At 34.5% G+C, this 12,503-nt stretch overlaps 1 pseudogene; it reads right to left on the reverse strand.

Annotated features, from left to right (window-relative positions):
* Positions 1-745: 745 nt before the first annotated feature.
* The window catches only part of LOC120187722, a 28,714-nt pseudogene continuing 16,956 nt past the window's right edge, over positions 746-12,503 (reverse strand).

Below are 12,503 nucleotides of genomic sequence, written 5' to 3' on the forward strand. Positions count from 1 at the left end.
TCTGGTTCATATTAGTTTAAATCTTATTAAGTCTTCCCCTTATTTTTAAGGTTTAAATGCTTAATAGATCCCTGAAGTTAGGTAACCTGACTCCTCTCTGCATTTGATCCGGGCTCCGTCCTTGGTGTAACGCAACCAAGAGTGCAGCTCTAATAATATGAAAGAATCCATGAATTAGTTTGTTTGGTGACAGAGAAACTGCAAGAAAATGAAAATAAACAAGAACTAGATGAGAGAAATAAAAAATGGGAAATTTATCCCTGTAGAGTTGATTGATTCAACTTACATAGTCTACAGAGCTTAGGCTGAGTGTTTATACAACCATTTTGACTGGGGAACTGAGCAACTTTCTATAGCAAAACTTGAACCAAAACTACAAAGAGGAAAACACAACGAGAGCAAAATAAGGTCACTAGAAAAACAGAAGCATCTACTTCAGTGGCATGATCAGGCCTTAAGCAACCCTCACTCACCAGCAAGGAAAGGACTTGATTGCTCCATAATGACAAAATTCAGTATATTCTTGAATAAAAAAGCTGAACAAACTTTTCGTATAGATACCAAATGCGATAAAACATGAACTCGATGTACAAGCAAACATAACAAGTTATCCACCACTAAAACTGCATAAAATAAACTGATTTTGAACAAAGACTTGCTTTTCATTTTCATCAAATTCCATTGAACTATTATATATTAGAATCAAGTACATACTGTAGTTTTTCATATCAAGATTTCAACACGAATATACGAGGGCAGATACAAACAACACCAACTTCAGGAACTAGAATAAGCGTTTCCTGCAACATTCTGCTCCACAGTAGCATGGCATCTGTATTACCTTCCCATCAGGGCCATGAACACTATCAAGGGCATATCCATAGTCATACGTAAGCTCCTACAAGCAAAATATAATCAGATAGTGTCCAGTCACTCCAAATTCCACTCAATAATCAATATATCCAGGCAATTCAATAAAAGTCAATAATCAGCATATACATATAACATTGATGGATGATCCCAGAATAATATAAAGCATACTCCAATAAAATCCAGAGATTGGTACCAAACAACTGTTGGTTTTTTGGTAAAATCTCACATTGGTTGTGTATAAGGAGGAGGGGAAATTCTTTTGTTATAAATAGAGCCCTCCTCCTCCATTGTTTAGCATCCCACAAATATAAGCCTTCTTCACTATTAAAGGTTATTTGTACTCTTTCCCTCTTTGTAATATTTCATCTATTAGTGAAATATTATTTTAGTAGTGTTCGAGGACATAGGCATAATTTTGCTGAACCTCATTAAATTTTGGTATTCTCTTTTATGTCTATTTAATAGCTATTGTCGGGTATAGTTGTTGTTAATTATTGTCCTATTAAAATTACTTGTCTTGGTAGTTCTGTCTAAGGAAAGTGGGTTTTAAGAGGAACCATTGTGACCCCTCCTCTTTCCTGGGAATCTACCTTGGGTGATTTTTAGTAAAATCGTTTTCACACTAGTCACCTAGATAATAGTTTTCAAGGTGAATTTGTTATTATTGGTGGAAATTAACCCGAATTCCACAATAATTGGTATCAGAGCTCTGGGTTTATTTTAGTATGCTCTATGGTTGCGGCTTAGGCTGATCTTCCACATCAGAAAAAATTTCCTTGGGATAATTGACATTCTGCATTGACAGCTATTAAATAGAGTTTGTCGCAGAAATGAAAGACAACACAAAAACATCCGCAAGAAATGATGTGACAAATGTTAGATTTGCAGTGGAGATTTTTTATAGTACTAATCATTTTGGTATGTGGCAAAGTGAGGTTTTAGATGCCCTAGTTCAACAGGGTATAGACATTGCTATTAAATGAGAGAAACCAGATGATGTTGAGGAGAAAGAATGAAAGATGATTAATAGATTGGCATGTGGTACTATTCGATTGTGTCTTTCTAGAGAGCAAAAGTATGCATTTTCTAAGTAAACTTCTGCAAGTAAATTGTGGAAGGCACTGGAGGAGAAATTTTTGAAGAAAAGCGGTCAGAACAAGCTCTACATGAAAAAGAGATTGTTCTGCTTCAACTATGTACCAGGTACCACTATGAATGATCACATTACTAGCTTTAATCAGCTGGTGACTAATCTGATGAATATGGACGTGACTTTTGAAGACGGAGATATGGCTCTGATGTTGATGGAATCACTTCCTGATGAGTTTGAGTATCTTGAAACTACTCTACTTCATGGGAAGGTTGATGTGTCTCTCAGTGAAGTAACTGCTGCCTTATATAGTTATGAATTGAGAAAGAAAAACAAACAAGAAAAAACAAGTGTCGAAGTAGAAGCTCTTGTTGTTAAAGGCCGTTCGAAGAGTCAGAATAAAGGAAGGAGATGGAGATCGAAGTCAAAGTCCAGATTGAGCAAAGATGAATGTGTCTTTTGTCGAGAAAAAGGGCACTGGAAGAAATAATGTCACAGACTAAAGAATAAAGGCAAACCTGAAAGGGGAAAGGTTGTCTCAGAATCAAATGTGGTCGAGTATGGTGATGCAGATTCAGATTTTGCATTCGTTGCTACGCTATCAACCAGCTGTTCCAGTCCATGGCTGTTAGATTCAGTTTGTAGCCATCATATGACCCCCAATAAAGAATGGTTCTTTGATTTTAAAGAACTAAAAGGTGGAATTGTCTACACAGCAAAAAATTCCACTCTTGACACACTTGGGATTGGTTCAATTCGCTTGAGGAATCGGGATAGATCAATCAGAACCTTAACAGGTGTCCATTATGTACTAGATTTAATGAGAGATCTCATCTCTGTGGGAACCTTAGAGTCAAAAGGTTTAGAAGTGAGGGCAAAAGATGGGATTATGAGGATTATCTTTGGTGCACTGGTGATAATGAAGGGAATCCGAAAAAGAAGCAATGTGTATTACTTTCTGGGTAGTACAATTGTTGGGACAGCAGCAGTGGCAACTTCTACTGATGAACAGGAGTCAGAAGCAACCAGGTTATGGCATATGCTCTTGGGGCATGTTGGTGAAAAATCCTTGAAATTGCTGATAGATCAAATATTATTGAAGGGTGCTCGGGCTTGCAAATTAGCCTTTTGTGAGCATTGCATCAAAGGGAAGAAGACGAGGGTGAAATTTGGAACAGCAATCCATGATACTAAAGGTATTTTGGATTATGTTCATTCAGATGTATGGGGGCCTTCCAAAACAACTTCATTGGGAGGAACACACTATTATGTCACCTTTGTTGATGATTTTTCCCGGAAAGTTTGGGTGTATACAATGAAGACAAAGGATGAGGTGCTAGGATTTTTCCTTAAATGGAAAAGGATAGTGGAGACTCAAACAGGCAGAAAATCCAAACGTCTCCGTACAAACAATGGTGGAGAGTACAAAAATGATCCATTTCTGAATGTCTGTGAAGAAGAAGGTATTGTCAGACATTTCACTGTTAGATCTATACCACAACAGAATAGGGTGGCAGAGCGTATGAACCGGACATTAGTGGAGAAGGTTCGGTGTATGTTGTTTAATGCTGAGTTAGGCAAAGAATTTTGGGCTGAGGCTTTGGTCTATGCTTGTCACCTTGTCAACCGCTTACCATCGACTGCTATTGATGGTAAAACACCATTAGAGAAATGATTTGGAGAACCTGCTACATATTATGATTCCTTACATGTGTTTGGTTCCACTGCATACTACCATATTAAGGAGCTGGATCCAAGAGCAAAGAATGCGATCTTTATGGGGATCACCTTTGGTGTGAAAGACTATCGTCTTTGGTGTCCAGAAACAAAGAAAATAATCTTCAGCAGGGATGTTACCTTTGATGAATCTACCATGTTGAGAAATGTGACTTGAGAAAAATTGGAGCAGACAGATGGAACTCCCAAATAGGTGGAGTTTGAAGGAAGCAAAATTGTCCCAGCCATTAAAGAAACTGATGTTGACTCTCCTATGGTAGAATAAGAGTCAGATGAAGAAGATTTTCAGATCCAAGAACCTCCACAGCAACATGAATCAATTGCACTCAGAAAGGGAAAGAGGTGATATGGTCTCTTTTGCATCATCAATTGTAATTGATGATGTTCCTGCCACTTTTAATGAAGCAGTCCAAAGTTCAGAACATAAAAGGTGGAGGATCGCCATGAATGAAGAAATGCAATCCCTTCAAAAGAATCAGACGTAGAAACTAGCTAGTCTTCCGAAGGGAAAGAATGTAATTGGGTGCAAGTGGGTATATACAAAGAAAGATGGATTTCCTGACAAGAATAACATCCGCTACAAAGCAAGATTGGTGGCTAAAGGCTACGCTCAAACGGAGGGAGTTGATTATAATGAAGTATTTTCTCCAGTTGTAAAACATTCCTCCATCAGAATTTGTTGGCTTTGGTAGTGCAGTTGGATTTGGAACTAGTTCAGATGGATGTAAAAACTGCATTTTTACATGGAGACTTGGATGAGGAAATCTACATGACTCAGCTAGATGGATTCAAAGTTGCTAAAAAAGAAAAGATGGTGTGCAAATTAGAAAAATCGTTGTACGGTTTGAAGTAATCTCCAAGGCAGTGGTACAAGCGATTTGACAAGTTTATGATAGGGCAGAAGTACACATGAAGCAAATATGATCATTGTGTATATTTACGCAAGCTACAAGATGGATCCTATATTTATCGTCTTCTTTATGTTGATGATATGTTGATAGCTTCCAGGAGTCAGACAGAAATTGTGAAACTAAAGACTCAATTGAACAGGGAGTTTGAGATGAAGGATCTTGGTGAAGCGAAGAAGATTCTAGGCATGGAGATATCAAGGGATAAGAAATTGGGGATGCTTTATTTGTCTCAGAAAGAATATCTGATGAAGGTACTAAAACGTTTTGGCATGAATGAGAAGTCAAAACCAGTTAGTACACCTCTTGCTCCTCATTTCAAGCTCGGTGCATCCATGTCACCTAAAGATGATGCAGAACGGGAATACATGTCAAATGTTTCGTATGTAAGTGTTGTTGGTAGCTTGATGTATGCAATGGTGTGTACGAGACACGATATTTCACAGGCAGTTGGGGTTGTGAGCAGGTATATGCATGATCCTGGAAAGGAGCATTGGCAAGCTGTGAAATGGATTTTGCGGTATATTCTAAACACCGTAGAAGTTGGTTTGGTCTTTCAGCAGGACAAACAAGATGGTCAGTGTGTAGTTGGGTATTGTGATTCAGACTATACAGGTGATTTGGACAAGCATCGATCAACTACTGGTTATGTGTTTACATTTGCAAAGGCATCATTCAGTTGGAAGTCCACCTTACAGTCAACAGTGGCTTTGTTTACTACAGAGGCAGAGTATATGGCAGTTACAGAGGCTGTGAAGGAGGCAATTTGGCTTCAAGGGTTGCTTGGTGATTTGGGAATGGAACAGAAGCACATCAAAGTGCATTGTGACAGTCAGAGTGCTATTCATTTAGCAAAGAACCAGGTTTACCATGCAAGGACGAAGCACATCGATGTTCGATATCACTTTGTACGAAAGATTCTAGAAGAAGGTAGAGTCATAATCCAGAAGAAGGTGGAGTCATAATCCAGAAGATTCGGACCACTGAGAATCCTGTTGATATGTTGAAAAAGTGGTAACTGCGGTCAAGTTTAAACATTGTTTAGACTTGGTCAATATTGTTACAAATTGAAAGATGAATTTGCAGACACTACTGAAGATTGGATTTTTTAGAGATGTGTGTGGAATTTGCCAAGGTGGAGATTTGTTGGCTTTTTGGCAAAATCCCACATTGGTTGTGTACAAGGAGGAGGGGAAATTCTTTTGTTATAAATAGAGTCCTCCTCCTCCTTAGTTTAGCATCCCACAAATATAAGCCTTATTCACTATTAAAGGCTATTTGTAATCTTTCTCTCTTTGTAATATTTCATCTATTAGTGAAATATTATTTTAGTAGTGTTCGAGGACATTGGCATAATTTTGGCCGAACCTCGTTAAATTTTGGTATTCTCTTTTATGTCTATTTAATAGCTATTGTCGGGTATAGTTGTTGTTAATTATTGTACTATTAAAATTACTTGTCTTGGTAGTTCTGTCTAAGGAAAATGGGTTTTAAGAGGGACCATTGTGACCCCTCCTCTTTCCTGTGAATCTACCTTGAGGTGATTTTTAGTACAATCGTTTTCACACTAGTAACCTAGATAATAGTTTTCAAGGTGAATTTGTTATTATTGGTGGAAATTAACCCGAATTCCACAACAACTTGCTGAGAAATTTTAATGGTGCTTATACAGACCATAAAAGGGGGAAATAACCTGCAAAGGAGGAATGTTGTCTGCAGCAAAGAGCACTACTCGAGCTAGTTTGATATCCTGGTGTGCACTCAAGACACACTGGATACAGAGGTTAGGCTCACAGCTATGATTGATAAATCTTGCAACATTTCCAATAGAAGCAGTATCAATGCAAAACTCTGGCATACTTTCTGATCTTTGTTCATCAATTTTGTCCACGTTCTGGATCACTGACACAGATGCATCCTGTTACCGCCTTTGTCGAGGAAAATAAAATCAGAATAAATACAATCTTACATGCAGGAAAAACAATATATGATTTCAAAGCAGTAATATCACACAGGTCAGAGAAAGGTGTTTAATTATAAAAGGGTTTCCTATGACCTCCTCTAACCCCTTTGGCTGACACTATTATACTGAACTTGAAGTCTTGAACTAATACTCAACAACTTGAATGGAAAGAAAGATTCGGTACTATGCTAAAGAGACCAATCATACCGCTCGACCACCGAGTCCTCTCATAGTTTGCAAGCAATCAATGTAAAAAATGTAATTATTCTCAAAGACGCTATCCAGATCTTCTGTCCTTGTCAGCACTCCAATATATTCACAAACGGGGGCACCAGCAGGTATAAAATCCCAAGATCTAACAGCCCATCCTTTCTTAGGTGTATGGAAGACCTGTCAATTCACATAAGTCAGATTTCATGTGGAGATGTTGAAACCAGAACTTCTAAAGTTCAAACAAAAGAAGTGAGCAGAGTGATTGTTTCTTGCGGTGATAAAAATACCTCGAGTCGATATTTCAATTCTCCCTGAGATGTACGATTTACACACTCTGGACCACAGCCACAATTTGGACCACATTCAAAACATGTTTGGCTTCAACTAACCTGGAATCAAAGAAATGGAACAGAAGAGCATAAATAATCAATAAACTTCAACAGCAAGAAAAAAGAGTATTGCACAAGCCGTTAAGCTTCTCTATTTCTACGATTTTACCTGCCACCACCAAGGTGCATATATTGAAAATCAGAACCATTAAGCTTGGCATGTGAACAAGTATTAGGATCTCGACAAAGTCTCTCACAATCACATCCAGCAGCATTACCAGGAAGCTTTAGATTTCGTGCAACTTTCATTGACTTGAAATTTCTCATAACCTGATAAACAAATGAACAAACTGAATCTTAGCAACTTATGTATTCATACCATTGCATCAAAAGGACCTATCTTTGAAAAAGAAAGTAAAAAGTAGGATAAAATGGTGAAAACAACTAGTAAAAGTGAAGAAAAGAGTGTCATTACTATCTATGTTACGCAAATTTGAGTGTCAGATACTATTATGTGTATGCCCATTGTCTTCTAAAGTTATCCCATATATTTGGAGAACCATAACCCTATATCAATGTCATATGTGTGTCAGATACGCATATTAGGCACGAGTATCAAGGGGAAAAAAAAAGAAGAATCCATGAAACATATATCATCTTAAAAACATGCAACAAAACTGAGAATGTGAACAAATGGACCTTTTCAAGCAAATGATAATAGAAAGGATAAACACTGCTTAGAAATGAGAATTTGTAGACCTTCAAATGGACATCATCCAGTAGCAAATGTTTCCAGACAACCAGGAGAAAGTTTATCAAAGAGAATCAATGAACAACTTACATGTAAAATGGTCTACAGGAACTTATTTCAGTTGAAAGGAGACAAAAAGGGCAAAATTTAGACACTCATGGATGGTGTGGCTGGTTTGAAGCATAATAAGATTAATCAGCAATAATGAGCATAATTCAGTGGACTCTGAAGCACACAAGAAGCGGATCAAATATGTTTGTGTGAAGCACATATTCACTTATAACCAAAAGTACTTCTCTAAGATAGAATTGATTTCATTGTGCATGGAAATAAATTACTTAGGAACAAATGAGAAAGTTGAGCTTGCCAGGTGGATCATCAACCAAATTAGTAGCTGGAATAGGAACATTCTCTTGACCACCACTTATGTCCTCACACACCAACCTTAAAAGATAAAAAGTATAATTGAGATTGACTAGAATCAATGACAAAAAGGCAACCGACTATTTTATTTTTCTGTAATACTTAATCCTTCAAATACCCGACAATTTCAGAAGGACACTTGGGAACACGACCATGGGCGAAATGAACCTATTAAAAGAATGAACAAACATGATTACAATAATCAGATTTAACAATAAAACAAAAAATTCACATAACAGGCAGTAAAACCTCTTTCATACTCTATTTCAATAAAAAGAAATGGGATTTATTCTGATCTTAAAAGTAAGCAACTGCCACAAATAGGTAATCAATCCCATCACTAGTTATCAGGCTTCATTAATAAAAAAATAAAAAATAAACCACCACGCTATAGACAATGACTTTCGTCAAAACTTGCGTGAAGTTAACATGCGCAAATTCACTTTACAGGGAAAGTATCGAAAACAATCATCTTCAACAGAATAACATTGGATCTCATGGTAAATGGCCCATAGATTATGAGAAATTAGCCAACCATAATCATAAATCATAAACCTTGTTAGTTGTTAATGTTGGTTGGCCCTTAAGCCGCCTCAATCGATATTTGAAAAAAGTGAACCCAGAAAGGCCCTTTTCTGCCCAGTACTTCTCAACCTGCAAATGTGGAGCAGATTTTGAAATGCATAGTGTTCTATTGAATTCCTGCATGATCTAAATACACAAAGTTACAATGCCAATCTGCGGGAAAAGACAAATCAACCTGAAAACTGAATATTTTACAAGGCAGAACCAAACATGGAAAATTCAATTATTCAATACCGGCAGGAGAAACAGGTACAAAGTTTTTGTCCCCTATCAAGAAGACTACATGCTTGTGATGAAGAATACAAGACTCACTCATCCATGAAGGAATCAACAAGGCAAGTTAATCACATTAAAATATTCTCAAAAAATGGTCATATTCTATCAACTCTTTATCACAGAAGGAACTATCAAATTATTCACAAAGAATGAGTAAGATTTCGTCATGGTTCATGCAGAATACGGAAAAAGTATAATTACCATTTAATTTATAGTACACCATATAATATGATAAAATGAATGAAAATATATAATGCAACCTTAACCACCAAATAAAATGTTGATAAAAACAAAAACTTAAGAATGATTCAATAACTTACCTTGTACAATCCATCATACATAAAAACTTTCCCAGAGTAACTGTTAGTACATGCATGACCTCAAATTACTCTGACAGTCACCCCAAGGTCATAACAGTTCCGCAAATAATCAGACAGGATGTAAGAAGACAACTTCCAATGAGATGCTATACAAGACAGTCCCAATATAGAAAAAGTTGCAAAGCAACAATGTCCCATGGATGCATCAGTTAGAAAACACATTAGAGCAATTTTTACCATGTAGACAGAAAATTTTAACAACTCCGATAATTGTGTATCTTTAGCCATACAAAGCCATTCAACATGCTTAAATGTTCAAGATGCCAAAGAATTTAGAACCTAACTTAAACATCGACACATATGCGTTCACATACAAATTCTTGGACCCAAGATATGACAGTTGTGACAGTAGAAAGTGTCTAAAAACATGGTAGTTTAGTCTCAAATAAGCACAACAACAGATAATAGTATTTTCATGATTATATCTTAGCATGCCATTGTTCTCTATTAAAAAAATATATCCCAAGTACGACTAGACAATCTGTAATATATCCAATGAATAACAAATTCAACTACAACTATCCAATAATATAGACAATGTAAATGCATGAGAGTTTAGAATGCATACCTTTAACGCCAGATTACCACCTTTCAAAAATTGATGTTAGCATGTAGTATTTTGGTTTTTAAAAAACCAAATATCAAAGATAACCGAACCAATCAAACTCCACTAGTTTGGTTTATCAGTTTAAAAATAAATCTTTGTATAGTATTTTAAAGTTATTTTCACTCAATTTAAATATAAATATATATTTATATTATATATTTTACTCAACAATGGAAAAAAATCGTATTTGGTGACCAGAAGCACTTGATGACAGAAAAACTAACAGCAGAGACCCCTTGCAAGGACAGGCTTCTTTCCCATTTTTGGACAGGAGAGTACACTTGCAGTTCACAATGTAGAAAGCATATGATAATGCAGTTAAACATCATCCATTGAAAATATAAATAAAATTACTTCAAAGGTGCAGAATGATATATAACTCATTCACAGGAAAAAAAAAAGAATGTATTACCCCTTTCCTGTAGAACCGCCCCATAAAATCTGTACCATTCAACCAGTGGCTATGAAAACCAACTGCAACCATTTCAGCACGAGAGTAAAACTGATGACCAACATCAATACCTATCACACACCAAAGACATCTTAGATAATAGTTTCATAAACTCGAAACAAGATATGAAACGCTCATTATAGTACATGTTAGACAACTAAAAACAGCATGAAAATTCACAACAGGCATAAGCTCTCACAACCAATCTGGAATGTTACCTATCCTTTAGTTTTAATAAATAATATTTTAATCCCAAACCATATGTTTTAATTTATTTTAATCTGATTTTCGAATTTTATATAATTTTAGTTTAGTCACTAAATTAATAAATAAGAATAATAGCATGTTTAATCCCTATAATTTTAAATAATTAATTAAATTAAGTTTTTAATTTTATTAGATTATAATTTAGTCCCTAAGTTTAATATTTTCATTTATTTTACAAGCTTTATTACTTTTTATTTTTTTTCATATCATGTTTTAATTTTATTTTAAACATTATTTAATCATATGTTACTTTTATATATTTATGTTCATATATATTTAATTATCATTACTATTACTATTATTATTTATTAATTATGTCAATATATATAGTCTTATGAATATATATAATATTTATTTATTTATTCTATTTTCCTATTTATAAATTTAATTTTATAAATTGTTTTTAAGAAAAATAATCATATTTTGATATTTATTTATTTTTAATATCAAAGAAAAGAGCTGTCTTAAAGCACCTAGAAGCCCTTTTCTGATATTTTTAAATAAATAAATATCTTATTAAAATAAATTTTTATTTTAAGAAAATGTTTTGGTTATTTATTTATTTTTTAAATATCAAAGAAAAGAGCTGTCTTAAGGCACCTAGAAGCCCTTTTCTGATATTTTTAAATAAATAAATATCTTATTAAAATATTTTTATTTTAAGAAAATGTTTTGGTTATTTATTTATTTTTCAATATCAAAGAAAAGAGTTGTCTTAAGGTACCTAGAAGCTCTTTTCTGATAGTTTTGAATAAATAAATACCTTATTATATAAAATAAAATGTTTTTGATTTTTTTTTATTTTTTAATATCAAAGAAAAGAGCTATCTTAAAGCACCTAGAAGCCTTTTTATGATATTTCTAAATAAGTAAATATCTTATTTATGTATATTAATATATTTTCTTAAAATTATTTGAAATAATAGAATTATGAATTAAATATATCTTTGAATTTTTAAATTTCCAATAATAGAGACAATTTATAATTAAAAAGTACCAATTTTGGGCGTTGTAGGGGTGCTAATCCTTCCCTAAACGTAACCGACCACGAATCCCTTTTTATTATTAAAAAGAAAGAATTTTTTGTTATAAACGCAGATCAGTTCATCTTTTAACTGGTGTTTTCTTAAAAACTCTGTTAAAAGATAATTTTTAGGTATTCGACCTACCTGACCCAAAAGGCCGATGGCGACTCCCAAATTATTTTCAAAACCATTTATTCACATCACTTCTCCCGCCAAGTAACATTTCGTGCCCGGGCGAAAACCGGTTAGGACAGCTTGGCGACTCCACTGGGGAAAGGTCAAACTTTAAAATTAATTATAAATTGTCTCTATTAATTAGAAATTAAAAATTCATTTATTTAATTTTTAATTCTTTTCTTTCAAATTTTATTACTTATTATTTTTATATTATTTTATTAATATTTTTTTAAGGTATTAATTATTTTATTTATTTGTTAGAGGTTTGAACATTTCTCCTCACACACAACACTTGCATTGCATAACATATAACTCTATAATTGAGTTTGTCCCTTTTGAATGGGAGTGAAAGCGACGTCTTCGTGAGAATTTATTCTCCGTGTCAGACCTAGCAAGTAACTTTCGGGGTTCATATGCTCTATGTCTTCGTGAGAATTTATTCTCCGTG

This window comes from Hibiscus syriacus, unplaced genomic scaffold (genome assembly GCF_006381635.1).
Source record: "Hibiscus syriacus cultivar Baekdansim isolate YM2019G1 unplaced genomic scaffold, ASM638163v2 tig00113725_pilon, whole genome shotgun sequence".
Taxonomy (NCBI): domain Eukaryota; kingdom Viridiplantae; phylum Streptophyta; class Magnoliopsida; order Malvales; family Malvaceae; genus Hibiscus; species Hibiscus syriacus.